This window comes from Coregonus clupeaformis, chromosome 29 (genome assembly GCF_020615455.1).
Source record: "Coregonus clupeaformis isolate EN_2021a chromosome 29, ASM2061545v1, whole genome shotgun sequence".
In the NCBI taxonomy this organism is placed as follows: Eukaryota; Metazoa; Chordata; class Actinopteri; order Salmoniformes; family Salmonidae; genus Coregonus; species Coregonus clupeaformis.
The window spans coordinates 49596934-49615533 of NC_059220.1; the positions used below are offsets into that span (position 1 = coordinate 49596934).

At 42.3% G+C, this 18600-nt stretch overlaps 1 protein-coding gene across 1 annotated transcript in view; it reads right to left on the minus strand.

Annotated features, from left to right (window-relative positions):
• Positions 1 to 18600, minus strand: part of babam2 (BRISC and BRCA1 A complex member 2) — a 187648-nt gene that overhangs the window by 37829 nt on the left and 131219 nt on the right. The window lies entirely within an intron of this gene.

Genomic DNA, 18600 nt, shown 5'->3' on the forward strand with positions numbered 1-18600 from the left:
AGGGAGGAAGAGGCAGCAATAAGGGACTGTGCATGCAAACCTTCTGTCAAACATTTACATACATTTTCCACTGACATCACTGCATGGTTTGTTCAGAAGTATTTAATCTCATGACAAGATTCAGACTTTACTCACACAAACATTTTCTGACACTATGTACAGAAGCATACCCACAACACACACACCCTGGCATGTCCTTGAAATACACCAGTTTATCCCTTAATTCAGGACCAGCCCCACCCTGCTCTACAAACACAAGTGTTCTCAGGCATGACTGACAGGGGTGGAGGTTCCAGCTCCAGGCACATCTCTCCCTCTCTCTAACAGAACAGAACAGAAGCAGAAGAAAATAACAGGAGGCGACTGGAGAGGAAAGAGAGGAGGGCGATATGAACTGCACACACCCTGTTACCGCAAGGAATAGGAATGAGGTCAGACGTAAGCCTCTGAACAGACCACTCGTCCCTAAGATCCACACCAAATATGATGTGCGTCTGTTTGCATCTAGTGTAGACACACTAGCACACAGACATCCCAAAACGACACTAGAACTCCCTCTAAAAGAAAGCAAACAACTCTCTCTCTTTCCATCAGTATCTCTCCATATGTATCTTTCTCACAGTATACAACCCCATCCAAAACCTAATTTGAACAGCTGAAAAACATAAACACACACAACCTCACAGAGAGAGCAGCCATAAGGTCAGAAAGAAGAAAAGTAATGTTCCCATATGGAGGGGGTCGTAGCTAAAACCATGAAGCTACACTCTCTAGAGCTGGAGGGGTCATTGTGAGGACCACTGTGTCCTTGACTTGGGGGGTCCGCACACAAAAGTCCTACGCTCATCACGTTTGTTCGCTTTGCCGTAACGCCATGGACGTGAGTCGTCACTTATCCTCCTGGCTTCTTCTCCTGTCCTCCGTTTATTTGTTTGTTCTTCTGACGTCCTCCGCTCTGGTCCTGCAGCGTTGCGCCGGTCGTGATTAGCGCATGCTTGTTTAATCAGGAAAAATGACCATCACTCGGGCCCTGGGATGACTAACCAACTGGCGGTCATCATCCCCTCGTTTGTCTCCTCCCTCGCTCCTTGGACAAAAGAGAGGGATGAACTGGAGGTCCCTGGCTGATACAGTAGTGTGGGACGGTCATGGGTGAACGTTTACTTAACTTGAGTACCCACGTAACTGACTGAATGCTCCTTTTACGGCTGAATGTGCATTATGCGTAGGATATGTCAGAGGTCATACATGCTGCCACAGAGCTTTGGGGTCTGGATCCTACTGTTTGACGTGCAAGAGGGATCACAACGGCCCAATAGTCATCATAAACCATGTTTTTTCATAGTGTGAATTAGATTGAATGCCATTTTAAGGCAGTATCTGGTGTTCTACAGTAGTGGTGCAGTGTTTTTAAAAACTTTAGACAACAAGCTATACGGCTAACAGACCTGGGGTCACATAGTATTTATTTATTTCAAATCCTTTCAGCATTTTGATCGAGCCTGCCTGGAGTGCCCAATGGGAAGGGTTTGCACTTTGGGGGCTATTCCATTGCTCCAGGCAAGCTCAATCAAGAGCAACTTCATTTTTTCGAAAGAACACAAACACTATTTGAACGGGGCGGCAGGTAGCTTAGTGGTTAAGAGCATTGTGCCAGTAACCGAAAGGTCGCTGGTTCTAATCCCCGAGCTGACTAGGTGAAAAATCTGTCGATGTGCCCTTGAGCAAGGCACTTAACCCTAATTGCTCCTGTAAGTCGCTCTGGATAAGAGTGTCTGCTAAATGAAAACCCAGGCCTCTATTCAGGTCTCCATATACACTATATGACCAAAAGTATGTGAACACGTGCTCGTCGAACATCTCATTCCAAAATCATGGGCATGAATATGGAGTTCCCCTCTTTGCTGCTATAACAACCTCCACTCTTCTGGGAAGGCTTTCCACTAGATGTTGGAACATTGCTGCGGGGACTTGCTTCCATTCAGCCACAAGAGCATTAGTGAGGTCGGACACTGATGTTGGGCGATTAAGCATGACTCGCAGTCGGCGTTCCAATTCATCCCAAAGGTGTTCGATGGGGTTGAGGTCAGAGCTCTGTGCAGGCCAGTCAAGTTCTTACACACCGATCTTGACAAACAATTTCTGTATGGACCTCGCTTGTGCACAGGGCATTGTCATGCTGAAACAGGAAAGGGCCTTCCCCAAACTGTTGCCACAAAGTTAAAAGCACAGAATCGTCTAGAATGTAATTGGATGCTGTAGCGTTAAGATTTCCATTCACTGGAACTAAGGAGCCTGAACCATGAAAAACAGCCCCAGACCATTATTCCTCCTCCACTAAACTTTACAGTTGGCACTATGCATCGGGGCAGGTAGCGTTCTGGCATCCGCCAAACCCAGATTTGTCTGTCGGACTGCCAGATGGTGAAGCGTGATTCATCACTCCAGAGAACATGTTTCCACTGCTCCAGAGTCCAATGGCGGCGAGTTTTACACCACTCAAGCTGACGCTTGGCATTGCGCAAGGTGATCCTAGGCTTGTGTGCGGTTGCTCGGCCATGAAAACCCATTTCATGAAGCTCCAAACTAACAGTTAAGCTTCCAGAGGCAGTTTGGAACTCGGTAGGGAGTGTTGCAACTGAGGACAGACTATTTTTACATGCTACACGCTTCAGCACTCGCCGGTGCCGTTCTGTGAGCTTGTGTGGCCTACCACTTTACGACGGAGCCGTTGTTGCTCCTAGACGTTTTCACTTCACAATAAGAGCACTTACAGTTGACTGGGGCAGCTCTAGCAGGGCAGAAAATTGACGGGCAGAAACTGACTTGTTGGAAAGGTGGCATCCTATGACGGTGCCACGTTGAAAGTCACTGAGCTCTTCAGTAAGGCCATTTTACTGCCAATGTTTGTCTATGGAGATTGCATGGTGGTGTGCTCAATTTTATACACCTGTCAGCAACGGGTGTGTGGCTGAAATAGCTGAATCCACTAATTTGAAGGGGTGTCCACATACTTTTGTGTATATATAGTGTAACTATATTAGTTACATTTCTATCTGCAACGTTTCTCCTTACTGAACACACCCCTGATGGCAAAAAGCCACAAGGTGTGGTGGGAAAGGATGACGAAACGATGATGACATCGTATGGGTCAGACTGAGGTTGTAACTGGGCCACTCCCTTAGGAATGAGAGACTGTATTATCCAGGTATGAGGGGGAGTTCCAGAGCACACTGTGGGAGGCAGTTAATGTAAGCTGTGGATGCTCATCAGTAGATTAATCATGTCTGAACGACAGTGCATTTTTTTACACAATGTGTAAATGCGACCACTTCCCTTTAATGCAGTTTTGCAACGTAACCTCTAGTGTTCTTCAGGATTTAGATACAACATCCTCAGTCATGACTCTAGTATCAGTGTATTGCTTGACACTACTAATAATGTCAGTTGTCCTTTATGTTGTTCAGGGTTAATATATATTACGCTACTTCAAAGCCAGATCACTGATGCCATATTGTCACCAACATAGAAATATAATTAAAATCAAATTGCTGTGCCTGTTCTAGTAATTCTATTTCTATGGTCACCAAGCCCTCTGAATTGTGAACGATGCATTCCAAATAGGTCATACTGCCATTATGGGAGCCCGATGCACATATTAGCATTGCTCTCTGTGCTTTTTTTGTCTAAATGCTACAATGACCGATGCAAAGCAGCTCACGATAACGTCGACAAATCCTCCAACTGTAAAAGCCTATCCGCCCACAGATCCATCTAAGAATAACCTCATTTCATTCAGATGTAAATGCAGACAGACGCACAGAATGGCAACTCACCAGTTAATTAGCGAACTCGTCACTCATGCGTGTTGATTGGGTCTGTGAACAAAGACACTTGCGATTGTCATTGTAATGGCGCACGCCTCAAATTGTCAATTGAATGAAGGCTGATTAATCACTAGCGTATGACGCTGCCAGATGAGCTGTGGAAATGGAATGAAGATATTTATTGTGTATTTGTCAAGATATTTGAGAATATATTTGATATGCATTGGACCCAAAATGCTTGCTTTACTTCACTTAACTTAAAGTTGCTTAAAGTCATACTAGTAGTAGAAGTCTTGTGAGTGCTGTGCAGTTTTGATTATAAAACGTAAGGATTAATTGTAGCGTTGGCATAGTAGGGAGGAAGGGTTTAAAAGGACAGATAATATACCTTTAAATATTGGTATAAAAAAAGTTACAGATGAGCAGGAGCTTGTTTGACAAGTGTAGGTCCACAGCCAGGGTTCATCCGAGGTTCAATCATGTTTGGCGATGGTACTGTGATGAAATTTCTCTATAAAATCCGACCTCGGTCAGTTTAAAAACTGTCGATTGTCCGAGTGAATGCTTGTGTGAGGGCCAGGGAATCACCTTGTTCCGAGTTACGCTAGAATAATTTGTAAGAAAGAAAAGAGGATTCCAACTGACATTGAACTGAGAAGTTATATCGTCGAATGAAGGTCAAACTATAAAACTAAGGCTAAGGGACTAGATTCTTAGTCCTTATCTGATCTAACGTAGTCTCACACACACACACACACACACACTTCATCACCATCCACCTGAGTCACCAAAGATTATCTCCTGCGTTGATTAAGTCATGGGCGGTCTTCTCACTGCATGAATGTGTATATGTTTGTTTACATATGTCTGTGTATGTCCTGTATACAGTAACTGTAAGCTATAAAAACAAAGCGAGTCGCACACTCCATATGTACAGTTGAAGTCGGAAGTTTACATACACTTAGGTTGGAGTCATTAAAACTTGTTTTTCAACCACTCCACACATTTCTTGTTAACAAACTATAGTTTTGGCAAGTCAGTTAGGACATCTACGTTGTGCATAACACAAGTAATTTTTCCAACAATTGTTTACAGACAGATTATTTCACTTATAATTCACTGTATCACAATTCCAGTGGGTCAGAAGTTTACATACACTAAGTTGACTGTGCCTTTAAACAGCTTGGAAAATTCCAGAAAATGATGTCATGGCTTTAGAAGATTCTGATAGGCTAATTGACATCATTTGAGTCAATTGGAGGTGTACCTGTGGATGTATTTCAAGGCCTACCTTCAAACTCAGTGCCTCTTTGCTTGACATCATGGGAAACTCTGGTTCATCCTTGGGAGCAATTTCCAAACGCCTGAAGGTACCACGTTAATCTGTACAAACAAGTCCTATATCGACATAACCTGAAAGGCCGCTCAGCAAGGAAGAAGCCACTGCACCAAAACCGCCATAAAAAAGCCAGACTACGGTTTGCAACTGCACATGGGGACAAGGATCGTACTTTTTGGAGAAATGTCCTCTGGTCTGATGAAACAAAAATAGAACTGTTTGGCCATAATGACCATCGTTATGTTTGGAGGAAAAAGGGGGGCTTGCAAGCCGAAGAACACCATCCCAACCGTGAAGCACGGGGGTGGCAGCATCATGCTGTGGGGGTGCTTTGCTGCAGGAGGGACTGGTGCACTTCACAAAATAGATGGCATCATGAGGAAGGAAAATTATGTGGATACATTAAAACAACATCTCAAGACATCAGTCAGGAAGTTAAAGCATGGTCACAAATGGGTCTTCCAAATGGACAATGACCCCAAGCATACTTCCAAAGTTGTGGCAAAATGGCTTAAGGACAACAAAGTCAAGGTATTGGAGTGGCCATCACAAAGCCCTGACCTCAATCTTATAGAAAATGTGTGGGCAGAACTGAAAAAGTGTGCGCGAGCAAGGAGGCCTACAAACCTGACTCAGTTACACCTGCTCTGTCAGGAGGAATGGGCCAAAATTCACCCAACTTACTGTTGGAAGCTTGTGGAAGGCTACCCGAAACGTTTGACCCAAGTTAAACAATTTAAAAGCAATGCTACCAAATACTAATTGAGTGTATGTAAACTTCTGACCCACTGGGAATGAGATGAAATAAATAAAAGCTGAAATAAATCACTCTACAATTATTCTGACGTTTCACATTCTTAAAATAAAGTGGTGATCCTAACTGACCTAAGACAGGGAATTTTTACTAGGATTAAATGTCAGGAATTGTTAAAAACTGAGTTTAAATGTATTTGGCTAAGGTGTATGTAAACTTCCGTCTTCAACTGTATAACCTCCCAGTAATTTATTGGGTAAAAAACCACCAACGTTACGGGATCACTGTGCCTTCTTCAGGGTGAAGTGCTCACTGACAGTGATTTGCAAATAAGTTAAATGGTCTCAATGTCACTGAAAGCATCCGTTTGGACTAGCATCATAGTGGCTCTGTGAAGGCCTCGGCCCTACCCCCGAAACCGCCAAAAGTAGAATCTGTCACTAGTCCTAAGTAAGCCCTTTTTTTAGACCAGCAAGCACTTCTTTGGTCATTGTCTTCAGGCAACGGTTTGGCACTGTCGTGACCCCCTCGCCTCGTAAACACCTTCATTACGCGTTCATTGGTTTGTCAGTAGTTTCAATCCCACTTTATCCGTGTGGATTCTTGTAATTTGCCGACATGCCGCTGGTGTAAAGGGCTTCAGCATAAAAATGTGTGCTGAGGGGGGAAGTAAAGTGTCTCATTAAGAGCTGAAAGAGAAGGTCAAAAGTGAATTTAGAATATTTTGGAAAATGTAACGTTCAGATCACTCCCAACCCACTTCTTTGGCCCAGAGAGTTTCCAAAGTTCCCATAGACCTATATATGTGTGTACAGTGTATCTTCTGTTTTGGCCTAATTAATTACACTCTCCCTCCTCAGAATGTTGTGAGAAGCTTTTGGCCCGTGGCAATACGCGTCTGGAATCCTGCTGTTCTAGTTACTGTCCTGACAAAAAGAGTTTCCAAATAAACTTTGATTACGACAGAAAAGTTTCTAGAAAATCTTTAATTGTGACAAAGACAGCTTCCACAAACCAAAGAACGTCAAGGGCATAAGGTAAAGTTGTGGCCTAGTAGAAAATATTATTTTCATGATAAAACCCCCCAGAAAACTAGGAATTGTGGGTGACGTAGTCTCATGACACTTCCTCCGTCACTCAGTCAGAACCCAAAGCAGGTCACACAGGGAGGGATGATGATGGGTCCACCAGGGACACAAAAACCATGACAGGGGTGAGAGTGAAGTCTGTCAGCATGGTGTTGTGTAGAAAAAAGAATCCCCCCACACAGTGTAACACCTGGAATTCCTTGGGTGCTTTTGATATACATGAGAGAGCGGGCAATGTCTGTGGACACACTCAGTCATCAGTGCATTGAGGAACACTCACAATTCTGTTGCAAGGATAAGTGTGTGTGTATGTGTATGTGTGAGGAGTGTTCTGATGGATGCCCGCGGCTATGCTATGCAGCTCCCTCTAGATATATGCAGAGGGATGGGGTTATAGGCAGCTACAGGAGATAGATTATAGAGAGGAACACTGCAAAGAACTTGGGCGCTTACAATGGCTCACAAGTACACATATGGAAAAGCATACAAGCACACTAGATATGTGTAATGCATGTAATACAGGCAAAGGCAATTGCATTCACATGCACACACACACACACACACACACACCCAAACATTGCTCTGCCACAGCCTAAAACTGTCTCTCTCTGTTGATTTTCTTTGGCTCCCAAATAGGCTTTGGTTTGGGGGCAGAGACGGTGCCCACTCGATTATTTTATGTAACACTGCAGGTTTTCTGGGTAGGGCGAGAGGCAAACGACTCATCTCATAGACTGACTGGGTACAGTCAGGTTCAGACCAGCCAACACTGGAGAAGAAAAGAGAGAATGGAAAAAAATAGGACATGTAACAGGGAGGCAGGAAAATGAGTAAAGAGAAGGACGGAAGAGACATGGGCCGTCAATCTAAACCTTGTATATGTCAAAAATTGGTAGATGCCTTGTATATGGCTGGCATAACCATGACCATTTAACGTTAAATGATTTCAATAAAATCGTTAGCATGAAATTTAACTATAGGCTAAAGTCATTTCAGAAGATAGTACAGCCTGTCCTTATTCAAGTGGCTATTGAATGTACTTTTGAATAATGACAATAAATGTTAAGGTTTTTGTATGCCGCATTTCAATATCCCAACAAGAGGAACGATGTCAACTGAAAAAAACACAAAAGCGTAGGTGAAGAAATTCTCAACCGAATCAATGTGTGAGGAAGAGTGGTGAGGACCAGACATGAAAGTATTTACGTCCGAGCAAACTAGCGTACAAACGAATGTACAATAGCTATGTATAGGGAAGTAAATATATGTGTGTCAGTGGAGTAGCTATGAAGTATCTCTCTCTGGAACGGCTGGTCTGTTTGAAAAGAGAGAGAGATTGAGAGAGAGAAAGGTATAACATCGAGAGAGAGGTATAATGTCATAGCTCTGAGGGGAGAAAAAATATTCAGTTTCTCCCAGAATGTCTTAGATCCTGGAGCTACCGCGGCCCTCCAAGGAGAGAGGGAAGTGAGATATCAAACGGCTTCAGGAGTGACAGGAGAGAAGAGGAGGGCCTGTCTCTCTCTCTCTGCTGTGTATACTGGCACTTTCAAGTCCCACTCTCTTTCCTTCTCTCTTTGAGGCTCCGCAAGTGAGACTGACTGGGAGGAGAGAGAGAGATCAGGAGAGGAGGATGAGGGGAGAAGGAGGGGGAGAGAGAGAGAGCGAGAAGGAGGAGAGAGTGTAAAAGGAACGAGAAAACACAAGCTGTTGAAATTTTTTTTTTTAACGGTTTCTTTGCCGGGTCAGCTTCAACGGAAGGGGGACAGAAAGCCAGGTCCAAAGTGGAACGAGAACGCAAGCAAGGGCAGATGCACAAGGCATAGGGAACACACACACACATATATACAGTGAGCTCCAAAAGTTCACTTATATGTGTATTAAAGTCAGAGGGATTAGTATTTGGTCCCATATTCAGAGCACGCAATGATTACATCAAGCTTGTGACTCAACAAACTTATTGGCTGCATTTGCTGTTGGTTTTGATTGTGTTTCAGATTATTTTGTGCCCAATAGAAATTAATTGTAAATAATATATTGTGTCATTTTGGAGTCACTTTTATTGTAAATAAGAATAGATATGTTTCTAAACACTTCTACATTAATGTGGATGCTACCATGATTACGGATAGTCCTGAATGAATCGTGAATAATGATGAGTGAGAAAGTTACATATGCACAAATATAGTACCCCTAAGACACGCTAACCTCTCACCATTACAATAACTTAGCATTTTTGGGGGGTATGATATTTGTGCGTTTAACTTTCTTACTCATCATTATTCACGATTCATTCAGGACTATCCGTAATCATGGTAGCATCCACATTAATGTAGAAGTGTTTATGTAATCATTGCGTGCTAAGAATATGGGTACAAATACTAAACTTTTGACTACTTTAATACACATAAGTGAATTTCTCCCGATACTTTTGGTCCCCTAAAATCGGGAAGTCTATGTACAAAAAGTGCTGTAATTTCTAAACGGTTCACCCGATATGGATGAGTATACCCTCAAATTAAAGCTGACAGTGCTGGAGTAGAGCCAAAACAACAAAAAAATTTGACACTGTCCCAATACTTTTGGAGCTCACTGTACATGTCACAGTCAAATACATGTACAGTGGGGTAAGAAAGTATTTAGTCAGCCACCAATTGTGCAAGTTCTCCCACTTAAAAAGATGAGAGAGGCCTGTCATTTTCATCATAGGTACACGTCAACTATGACAGACAAAATTAGGAAAAATAATCCAGAAAATCACATTGTAAGATTTTTTATGAATTTATTTGCAAATTATGGTGGAAAATAAGTATTTGGTCAATAACAAAAGTTTCTCAATACTTTGTTATATACCCTTTGTTGGCAATGACACAGGTCAAACGTTTTCTGTAAGTCTTCACAAGGTTTTCACACACTGTTGCTGGTATTTTGGCCCATTCCAGTGATGTTTTGGGGCTGTCGCTGGGCAACACGGACTTTCAACTCCCTCCAAAGATTTTCTATGGGATTGAGATCTGGAGACTGGCTAGGCCACTCCAGGACCTTGAAATGCTTCTTACGAAGCCACTCCTTCGTTGCCCGGGCGGTGTGTTTGGGATCATTGTCATGCTGAAAGACCCAGCCACGTTTCATCTTCAATGCCCTTGCTGATGGAAGGAGGTTTTCACTCAAAATCTCACGATACATGGCCCCATTCATTCTTTCCTTTACACGGATCAGTCGTCCTGGTCCCTTTGCAGAAAAACAGCCCCAAAGCATGATGTTTCCACCCCCATGCTTCACAGTAGGTTTGGTGTTCTTTGGATGCAACTCAGCATTCTTTGTCCTCCAAACACGACGAGTTGAGTTTTTACCAAAAAGTTCTATTTTGGTTTCATCTGACCATATGAGATTCTCCCAATCCTCTTCTGGATCATCCAAATGCACTCTAGCAAACTTCAGACGGGCCTGGACATGTACTGGCTTAAGCAGGGGGACACGTCTGGCACTGCAGGATTTGAGTCCCTGGCGGCGTAGTGTGTTACTGATGGTAGGCTTTGTTACTTTGGTCCCAGCTCTCTGCAGGTCATTCACTAGGTCCCCCCGTGTGGTCCTGGGATTTTTGCTCACCGTTCTTGTGATCTTTTTGACCCCACGGGGTGAGATCTTGCGTGGAGCCCCAGATCGAGGGAGATTATCAGTGGTCTTGTATGTCTTCCATTTCCTAATAATTGCTCCCACAGTTGATTTCTTCAAACCAAGCTGCTTACCTATTGCAGATTCAGTCTTCCCAGCCTGGTACAGGTCTACAATTTTGTTTCTGGTGTCCTTTGACAGCTCTTTGGTCTTGGCCATAGTGGAGTTTGGAGTGTGACTGTTTGAGGTTGTGGACAGGTGTATTTTATACTGATAACAAGTTCAAACAGGTGCCATTAATACAGGTAACGAGTGGAGGACAGAGGAGCCTCTTAAAGAAGAAGTTACAGGTCTGTGAGAGCCAGAAATCTTGCTTGTTTGTAGGTGACCAAATACTTATTTTCCACCATAATTTGCAAATAAATTCATAAAAAATTCCTACAATGTGATTTTCTGGATTTTTTTTCTCATTTTGTCTGTCATAGTTGACGTGTACCTATGATGAAAATTACAGGCCTCTCTCATCTTTTTAAGTGGGAGAACTTGCACAATTGGTGGCTGACTAAATTCTTTTTTTCCCCACTGTACACGCGCACACACACACAAAGTCGTAGAAAGGCCCAAAGTCAACACGACAATACTACACTCAAGCAAGCATGCATGAACATACAAACATGAAATAGCTCGAGACCAAATCACATATGGACAACAAAGAGATTGAGGTAAATATGGAATGAAAATCTGGGTTGTTCTACATAATCTAGGCTGTGTAGTTCAGGCCCAACCTTTTTCCTCAAAAGTGCCAGATATGTCCATTTTATAGTAGGGTCTGCTGTGTAGCACTCTCTCCTACATTTCTCCTCCCCAACGCCACACACTCCCCCTTTCCCGCACTCCTCTTTCATGCCTTTAGCCTCCTTCTGTCCATTCTCCTCACTCAACTGGCTGAGGAGGGCGCCGAACGCCACTGCAGCCTGGTCTAGCACATGGGCAAGGTCAAAGCCTGGAACTCACAAACACACATTGCTGAGTCGGCATGCTTCTCCTCTTGGTTGTTGGTAGGGTGGATGCAAGCATTCTCAACCTCATTGAAAATAAATGTGGCATATTTCAATTATGTTACTGCAATTGCAATTCAATTCACTTCCTGAATTGATGGGAATGGACATTTTGTTGACGAATGACCTCGACCCTGGTGCTATATACAGTTGAAGTCGGAAGTTTACATATACAGTGGGGAAAAAAAGTATTTAGTCAGCCAACAATTGTGCAAGTACTCCCACTTAAAAAGATGAGAGAGGCCTGTAATTTTCATCATAGGTACACGTCAACTATGACAGACAAAATGAGAAAACAAAATCCAGAAAATCACATTGTAGGATTTTTTATGAATTTATTTGCAAATTATGGTGGAAAATAAGTATTTGGTCAATAACAAAAGTTTCACAATACTTTGTTATATACCCTTTGTTGGCAATGACACAGGTCAAATGTTTTCTGTAAGTCTTCACAAGGTTTTCACACACTGTTGCTGGTATTTTGGCCCATTCCTCCATGCAGATCTCCTCTAGAGCAGTGATGTTTTGGGGCTGTCGCTGGGCAACACAGACTTTCAACTCCCTCCAAAGATTTTCTATGGGGTTGAGATCTGGAGACTGGCTAGGCCACTCCAGGACCTTGAAATGCTTCTTACGAAGCCACTCCTTCGATTACCCGGGCGGTGTGTTTGGGATCATTGTCATGCTGAAAGACCCAGCCACGTTTCATCTTCAATGCCCTTGCTGATGGAAGGAGGTTTTCACTCAAAATCTCACGATACATGGCCCCATTCATTCTTTCCTTTACACGGATCAGTCGTCCTGGTCCCTTTGCAGAAAAACAGCCCCAAAGCATGATGTTTCCACCCCCATGCTTCACAGTAGGTATGGTGTTCTTTGGATGCAACTCAGCATTCTTTGTCCTCCAAACACGACGAGCTGAGTTTTTACCAAAAAGTTCTATTTTGGTTTCATCTGACCATATGACATTCTCCCAATCCTCTTCTGGATCATCCAAATGCACTCTAGCAAACTTCAGACGGGCCTGGACATATACTGGCTTAAACAGGGGGACACGTCTGGCACTGCAGGATTTGAGTCCCTGGCGGCGTAGTGTGTTACTGATGGTAGGCTTTGTTACTTTGGTCCCAGCTCTCTGCAGGTCATTCACTAGGTCCCCCCGTGTGGTTCTGGGATTTTTGCTCACCGTTCTTGTGATCTTTTTGACCCCACGGGGTGAGATCTTGCGTGGAGCCCCAGATCGAGGGAGATTATCAGTGGTCTTGTATGTCTTCCATTTCCTAATAATTGCTCCCACAGTTGATTTCTTCAAACCAAGCTGCTTACCTATTGCAGATTCAGTCTTCCCAGCCTGGTGCAGGTCTACAATTTTGTTTCTGGTGTCCTTTGACAGCTCTTTGGTCTTGGCCATAGTGGAGTTTGGAGTGTGACTGTTTGAGGTTGTGGACAGGTGTCTTTTATACTGATAACAAGTTCAAACAGGTGCCATTAATACAGGTAACGAGTGGAGGACAGAGGAGCCTCTTAAAGAAGAAGTTACAGGTCTGTGAGAGCCAGAAATCTTGCTTGTTTGTAGGTGACCAAATACTTATTTTCCACCATAATTTGTAAATAAATTCATTAAAAATCCTACAATGTGATTTTCTGGATTATTTTTTCTCAATTTGTCTGTCATAGTTGACGTGTATCTATGATGAAAATAACAGGCCTCTCTCATCTTTTTAAGTGGGAGAACTTGCACAATTGGTGGCTGACTAAATCCTTTTTCCCCACTGTACCTTAGCCAAATATATTTAAACTCAGTTTTTCACAATTCCTGACATTTAATGCTAGTAAATATTCCCTGTCTTAGGTCAGTTAGGATCACTACTTTATTTTAAGAATGTGAAATGTCAGAATAATAGTAGAGAGAATGATTTATTTCAGCTTTTATTTCTTTCATCTCATTCCCAGTAGGTCAGAAGTTTACATACACTCAATTAGTATTTGGTAGCATTGCTTTTAAATTGTTTAACTTGGGTCAAACGTTTCGGGTAGCCTTCCACAAGCTTCCCACAGTAAGTTGGGTGAATTTTGGCTCATTCCTCCTGACAGATCTGGTGTAACTGAGTCAGGTTAGTAGGCCTCCTTGCTCGCGCACGCTTTTTCAGTTCTGCCCACAAATGTTCTATAGGATTGAGGTCAGGGCTTTGTGATGGCCACTCCAATTTCTTGTCTTTGTTGTCCTTAAGCCATTTTGCTACAACTTTGGAAGTATGCTTGCGACCAAGCTTTAACTTCCTGACTGATGTCTTGAGATGTTGCTTCAATATATCCACATAATCTTCCATCCTCATGATGCCATCTATTTTGTGAAGTGCACCAGTCCCTCCTGCAGCAAAGCACCCCCACAGCATGATGCTGCCACCCCCGTGCTTCACGTTTGGGATGGTGTTCTTCGGCTTGCAAGCAACCCCCTTTTTCCTCCAAACATAACGATGGTCATTCTGGCCAAACAGTTCTATTTTTGTTTCATCAGACCAGAGGACATTTCTCCAAAAGTATGATCTTTGTCCCCACGTGCAGTTGCAAACCGTAGTCTGGCTTTTTTATGGTGGTTTTGGAGCAGTGTCTTCTTCCTTGCTGAGCGGCCTTTCAGGTTATGTCGATATAGGACTCGTTTTACTGTGGATATAGATACTTTTGTACCTGTTTCCTCCAGCATCTTCAAAAGGTCCTTTGCTGTTGTTCTGGGATTGATTTGCACTTTTCGCATCAAAGTATGTTCATCTCTAGGAGACAGAACGCGTCTCCTTCCTGAGCGGTATGACGGCTGCAGTGTCCCATGGTGTTTATACTTGCGTACTATTGTTTGTACAGATGAACGTGGTACCTTCAGGCGTTTGGAAATTGCTCCCAAGGATGAACCAGACTTGTGGAGGTCTACAATTCTTTTTCTGAGGTCTTGGCTGATTTGTTTTGATTTTCCCATGATGTCAAGCAAAGAGGCACTGAGTTTGAAGGTAGGCCTTGAAATACATCCACAGGTACACCTCCAATTGACTCAAATGATGTCAATTAGCCTATCAGAAGCTTCTAAAGCCATGACATCATTTTCTGGAATTTTCCAAGCTGTTTAAAGGCACAGTCAACTTAGTGTATGTAAACTTCTGACCCACTGGAATTGTGATACAGTGAATTATAAGTGAAATAATCTGTCTGTAAACAATTGTTGGAAAAATGACTTGTGTCATGCACAAAGTAGATGTCCTAACCGACTTGCCAAAACTATAGTTTGTTAAAAATAAATTTGTGGAGTGGTTGAAAAACAAGTTTTAATGACTCCAACCTAAGTGTATGTAAACTTCCGACTTCAACTGTAGCACGGTCAGAGAGTCCTTCAACGTAGTGTGGAGAGTGAAGGGGACTAACTCATAAACAAATCATCTTTAAATGTTAAAAATCCAACTTTATTGTATTCACTAGTAAGAATAAGAAATATTGTTGAAAAAAATGCCTGAATCTCAATTGGTGGGAATGAAATTGAATAAGTCACATCCACTAGATTCCTCAGAGTTCGAATTGATGAAAAGTTATCCTGGAAAGATCATATTCAATTTGTCTGTAGCAAAGTGATGAAATCTGTTGGCATCATCAGAAAGATTAGTGGTTTGGTGCATCAGGCTTGCTTCCTAACTCTATACTATAGCTTAATTTACCTATATCTCATTTACTGTAATATTGTCTTGGACAGTATTTATGCCTTCAAATTACTCACGTATACAAAACAAATTTGCAAGACTAGCCACCTTCTCTAATTACCTGGCTCCATCTGCACCTTTGTTTAAGAAACGCAATATCTTGTCTATTTACGACATTAATGTATGCCAATTATGCACTTTCATCTACAAATACTCATAGCTCCCTTCAATGGATTCTTCCAGCTTAATTCTGAAATCCATCTATATAACACAAAACACTGCAATAACCTCCACACTCCCCACTGCCGCACCTCACATAGTCAGTTCTCTATCAGATACAGAGGTACCATACTCTGGAATACACATTGCAAAAACATCATCATCCCGCAATAACTTCAAGTGAAGACTGAGGGTCAGCCCAATGAACCAAACTACCCAATAATCCCCTCCATGTAGCCAAACTCTCACACTCACATACAATACAAGATGGTTTTTCTTGTATACTGAGTATATCATGTACAATTATAAATAATATGCTTTGTTAAACTGATTGAACAAATATTAACTTATATTTGTGCTGTGGTTTTCATAAGCACTTTTGGGCTTCCAACCCCACCTGCACACTGTTTTTACCAGTTTCTTTTTAATCTGTGCTGTTTTGTCTTTCACTTATTTTCTTTGGTGCGAATAAATAAAACCTAAAACTAGATGCCCTGGTTAAAGTGTGTGATTTTGGGCAGTTTTTATGTATTCATATGCCATGCGGGGGAGAGGTTGGCCCTGTTGGGAGGGTGGAGGGGGTAACCTGTCAAAGCACATCTGAAGAGGGAGAGAATGGAGGACAGGAGAATCAGGGTGACCAAGAAGTTAAAAAAGGGAGACAAAGGGAGCGGGGGTGGAGACTGAGAGAGTGAGGAAAGTCAAGGGAGAGGAGGGATGAAAAGAGAGAGAGATAGAGGGGGCAGAGGCCCCTTAACCTGGTGTGACGGGGCGTGCACTCGTAAATAAACATCTCCGGAGATTATTCCAAGCACGAACGGCCAGACCAGGCCGGCTAGAGGGGGGCTTGGGGTCAAGAGAGGGGATGTTTACATATCTGACACTCTGCCCGACACACACATGCACACACACACGAGCACATGCACACACACACAAACTCATGTACAGTACATACACACGCACACACTTACAAACACTCAGACGTACAAACATACATGCGAATTAAGCAAGTGTACACACTTACACACACTCACACAGTCACAATCACGAACAAGCACTCACACACACACACTCATGCCCACAGACGCACAGTCACTCTCAGCCCCAGACACTGACTATGTGTCATCTATCACTTTTTGTTCTTCTTCTTTCTTTTTAAGGAACACATGAGTCCAGACACTGGCGTGTCGAATTATACATTGATGACATCATGCGCTGCGGTTTTCACAATGCATTCTTGTTTATCATCTTCTTACGCCTTACATGCTCTCCATCCGCATCCTACAAGTCTGTCTCCTCTAGTCAAGTTATGGAGGAGAGTTGGGGCGAACTGTCTGGCAGTAATGGTCATAAATGCAATCGGAACATCTTACTCCAGCCAGGAGAAAGGGCTCCTCTAGAGCTTGCTTCTCTTCAAGGTTTCGTCCTACTTATAAGGAGATTTTGCTTGCCACTGTCACATTGGTTAGCTCTTAAACGCCCAGTGCAGAAATAAATGTGATTTTCCTGTGTTTTATATATTCTGTGCCATCAGAAAGTATTCACTTTTTCAACATTTTGTTGTGTTACAGCCTGAATTTAAGAAGGATTAAATATATATATATATTTTTACATTTTTACAAATGTATTCAAAATGAAAAGCTGAAATGCCTTGAGTCAATAAGCAGTCAACCCAATTTGTTATGGCAAGCCTAAATAAGTTCAGGAGTAAAAATTAGCTTAACAGGTCACATAAGTTGTATAGATTTACTCTGTGTGCAATAATAGTGCTTAACATGATTTTTGAATGACTACCTCATCTCTGTATCCCACACATACAATTATCTGTAAGGTCCCTGAGTCGAGCAGTGAATTTCAAACACAGATTCAACTGCAAAGACCAGGGAGGTATTCCAATGCCTCGCAAAGAAGGGAACCTTCTTAAATGGGTAAAAAAAAAAAAAAAGCCTTATTAATTACATGTTAGAATCACCTTTGGATGTGATTACAGCTGTGAGTCTTTCTGGGTAAGTCTCTAAGAGCTTTGCACACCTGGATTGTACAATAATTGAAAATTAATACAGTGGAAGTTTACATACACATAGGTTGGAGTCATTAAAACTCGTTTTTCAACCACTCCACACATTTCTTGTTAACAAACTATAATTTTGGCAAGTCGGTTAGGACATCTACGTTGTGCATGACACAAGTAAGTTTTCCTACAATTGTTTACAGACCGATTATTTAACTTATAATTTATTGTATCACAATTCCAGTGGGTCAGAAGTTTACATACACTAAGTTGACTGTGCCTTTAAACAGCTTGGAAAATTCCAGAATATGATGTCATGGCTTTAGAAGCTTCTGATAGGCTAATAAACATAATTTGAGTCAATTGGATGTGTACCTGTGGAAGTATTTATGTGGATATATTGAAGCAACATCAGTCAGGAAGTTAAAACTTGGTCGCAAATGGGTCTTCCAAATGGACAATGACCCCAAGCATACTTCTGAAGTTGTGGCAAAATAGCTTAAGGACAACAAAGTAAAGGTATTGGAGTGGCCATCACAAAGCCCTGACCTCAATCCTATAGAAAATGTGGGCAGAACTGAAAAAGCGTGTGCGAACAAGGAGGCCTACAAACCTGACTCAGTTACACCAGCTCCGTCAGGAGGAATGGGCCAAAATTCACCCAACTTTTTGTGGGAAGCATGTGGAAGGCTACCCGAAACGTTTGACCCAAGTTAAACAATTTAAAGGCAATGCTACCAAATACTAATTGAGTGTATGTAAACTTCTGACCCACTGGGAATGTGATGAAATAAATAAAAGCTGAAATAAATAATTCTCTCTACTATTACTCTGGCATTTCACATTCTTAAAATAAAGTGGTGATCCTAACTGACCTAAGACAGGGAATTTTTACTAGGATTAAATGTCAGGAATTGTGAAAAACTGAGTTTAAATGTATTTGGCTAAGGTGTATGTATACTTCCGTATTTCAACTGTATTTGTATAATTCTTCAAGCTCTGTCAAGTT